Source organism: Zootoca vivipara, chromosome 5 (assembly GCF_965207765.1).
Source record: "Zootoca vivipara chromosome 5, rZooViv2.hap1.1, whole genome shotgun sequence".
NCBI classification, from domain to species: Eukaryota; Metazoa; Chordata; class Lepidosauria; order Squamata; family Lacertidae; genus Zootoca; species Zootoca vivipara.
Window position 1 is genome coordinate 94,154,156 of NC_142588.1, and position 2,596 is coordinate 94,156,751.

A 2,596-nucleotide genomic window follows, 5' to 3' on the forward strand; every position below is an offset into this window, starting at 1 on the left:
AATCGCAGCTGGAGAATCTCCGACAGATGGCCACAAGCCGGAACAGAGGGCAGGAAGGTGGGCCACTTGGGAGGGACCCACAATTTTGAGGGGGGCTACTCTGAGCCCTCTGATAGAGGCAAAGGGGGACCCTTTGGTAAAGAACATTGAAATGGGCTCTACATTCCCCATCTGGCTGGGGGTCTATTACAAACCACCCAACTTCTGCTTAAAAACCTCCAAGGAAGGAGAGTCCACCACTTTCTAAGGGAGACCGTTCCACTGTCAAACAGCTCTTACCGTCAGTCAGAAAGTAATTCCTGATGTTCAGTTGGAATCACCTTTCTTGTAACTTGAAGCCATTGGTTCGGGTCCTGCCCGAAAAAACAAACTTGCTCCATCTTCCGTGTGGCAGCCCTTGAGGTATTTGAAGATGGCTATCCTATCTCCTCTCAGCCTCCTCTGTTCCAGGCTAAACATAACCAGCTCTTTCAACTTGGTTTCCAGACCCTTGATCATCTCGGTCGCCCTCCCCTGCACACCTTCCAGCTTGTCAATATCCTTCTTAAATTGTGGCGCCCGGAACTGGACACAGTATTCCAGGAGGGGCCTGACCAACTGGGGCATCTGCTTGGCCACTGTGAGAACAGGATGCTGGGCTAGCAGGTTCAATGGCCTGATCCAGCAGGCCCTTCTTGTGTTCTCAGGTTCACGGGGAGCTGCACGGCCAACCTCAGATCTTTTGGCACCCGAGGCAAGATCATGGATGTTTCTTCCCACCCACAGATATGGGCCCATGCCCTGGTGGGGTGGGAGGAGCATGCCGCCCAAGGCGGGTTGCCTCAGGTCGCCTCATTGGTGGTACGCCAGCCATGCCAGGGCAGCAAGCTCTCCTGGGGCTGCAGAGCACTGCCCATCCCTCAAAATTTGCCACCTGAGGTAGATGCCTTTGTCTGCCGCAGGGCTGGGCCTGCGAAGCTAGCATTGCAGGGGACTTCTTCCACGGGTGGATGGGGATTTTGTCCCTCGAGGTGAGAAGGACACCCTGAGGGCAGTGGGGTCCTGCCCCCGCGCTGGGTGCTTCTCAAGGGGTATTCTTCTCCCGCAGTGTTTTGGAGACCCTTGGAATGACAGCAACCTCAGTGAGGCCACATTGTGTGCAGGCGACAATTAAAAACCCTCCCCAGCCACATTAGAAGCCCCTTTGCTTTCCAGGGAGGGGACAATGGTGGGAGAAGAGGGACACCGCAGAACCCGCCTTTTGTTTTGTCCTCTTTGAGCCGCCTCAAAAGGCCCGTTCCAAAGGGGGGGGGGCGGTGCTTTGGCGTCTTTTCAGCCGCCCGCTCTGAACTCAGAATGCGGCCTGTTGTTTAGCAACACAGAAATGTGACCTTAATTGACTCCACTCCTGGCTGAACTCCGTAAATCATTCCAGCCCCAGACTGGTGTTTTGTGACTGGAACCTGATTTTGGCAAGGGGGGGGGAGTTCTCAGAGCAGAGGCTTCTGACCAGGGCAGCCGGGCCGTGTGGCCCAGCTGAGAGTCACAGCTGGGTGCTGCTTTTATTACCCCCCTGCTCCCCTGAGCTCACAGGACCTGCCTCAGCCTCTCGCACCCAGAGAACAGTTGCACTGGGTGGAAGCAGCCATGGCAAGCGGGTTTTGGACCAGGCGTAACACAGAGGACTCATCCACACTTACCTTTTGCCCCGCACTTTCTAGACACAGGTCTGAGCTTTGAAGTCCCGTGTCCGAATGCTCTTTGCTCTGATTCACTGGTAAAGAGCAGGTTTTCATGGGGAAATTTCGTGAGAAAGTGGCAAAGGGGGGGGGGAGGTTCTCAGAAACGGAGTGCCGTTAAAGGCTGGATCTGTGCCACGAAACACCGCTCAAAAGGAAGTCTGGATGACCTAATTGTTACAACACAGGACCCCGAGGTAGGAATACCAGCAGCCCTAGATGCAATCAGACAATTTGGAGATTCGATGGGTTTAAGAATAAATTATCAAAAAACAAAAATGTTGACAAAAAACCTAAATAAAGAGGAAAAAGAGAAATTAGAGAACATAACCAAATTGGAAATAAAAAAGAAGGTAAAGTATTTAGGAATTTGGATTTCAAACAATAATTTAAATTTGATGGAAGATAATTATGGTAAAATCTGGAAAGAAATAAAGAAAAATATGGAAATGTGGAATAAATTCCACTTATCTCTATGGGGCCGAATCTCCGCGGTAAAAATGAACATCTTACCGAAATTGATGTTCCTGTTCCAGACAATGCCCATACTAGGTGGGAAAAACTGTTTTAAGGAGTGGAGGAAAGATCTAGCGAGGTTTGTCTGGAACGGGAAAAAACCAAGGATAAAACATCAATTGTTGATAGACAAGAGAGAAAGGGGAGGCTTTGCACTTCCCGATCTGGAACTCTATCATGCGGCTGCTGGGCTGGTATGGATAAAAGAATGGATAGTTTTGAAAGAAAGAGAGTTACTGGATTTAGAGGGCCACAATACAAGATTTGGATGGCACGCATATTTGTTATACGGGAAAATAAAATCACACAGAGGATTTCTAGACCACACCATAAGGAAATCCCTGTATAACATTTGGATTAAG